Source organism: Pongo abelii, chromosome 7 (genome assembly GCF_028885655.2).
Source record: "Pongo abelii isolate AG06213 chromosome 7, NHGRI_mPonAbe1-v2.0_pri, whole genome shotgun sequence".
Taxonomy (NCBI): Eukaryota; Metazoa; Chordata; class Mammalia; order Primates; family Hominidae; genus Pongo; species Pongo abelii.
The window spans coordinates 11,839,716-11,840,644 of record NC_071992.2 but is presented as its reverse complement, the minus strand read 5'-3'; positions in this window follow the sequence as shown (position 1 = coordinate 11,840,644).

Genomic DNA, 929 nt, shown 5'->3' with positions numbered 1-929 from the left:
ATCTGGTCTCTGTCTTGGAAACCACCTGCTACCACCTAAAATCTAATCCAGATGATTTCCTCTGAGTGACAAGAGATGGCTGTGCACCTCTGCTAAGCACAGAGCTTTGCTCTGGGGGTACTTGTCACATGCTGACAAGCCTGAGCTCCGCTGAAGATGGAGCCACCCATGAGTGCAAGCCGGTAAGAGTGTGGGTGCCCCACACACCAGTGAAGCCCTCCAGGGAATCCCATCATGTAAGGAGAATCTATCCTTGGATTCTTCCTCCTGACATTTCCACCACAGGCTTCATTGCATGCAGTGCAGCCCACAGGTCTCCCACAAGAGGACCTAGAGCCATGTGCCCTCTAGAAAACTCTTCCTCCCAGGAGCATCTGCACTGTCTGGACTCAGGCAGGGGGCAGGTGCTGTCCCAGAGGTCGGAGACCTGGCCTGGAGCCCACTTTGCTGTGGATCTGCTGTGTAATGCTGCCTGTGTCCCTTTCATCTCTGGGCCCCAGCTCTCTATCTTGTTGAGTAGAGGTGCTTGGGATGGTGCCTCAGGTCCCTCTCTCACTAAGTTGTCCTAGGAGAAAGACAAGGTGAGGTTTACCATTCCCATGTGTCAAGGGTTTCAAGATTCAAGGAGGAAAAGAACCTACTCCTGCTTCCATGCTGTTTCTCAGGGGCGTCATGCCTCTCATGCAAACAGCGGCACACGTCCTGGAGCTGTTGGTTTGACAGGTGACTGTGGCCCTCGAAATCAGAACAGTGAGGGGGTCACCATGTACGGCCTCTTCCCAAGCCCGAGACTGCCTCTGCCCTGCTCTGCCATCTGCCTGCTGCACCCCTTGTGCCCAATAAGGCAGGCCCGTGTCATTAGCTCATCCCACCCATCTCTCCTTTGCCACCCATTTTCTAGTTTGTGCCACCTGAGGTGTGCCTGGTGT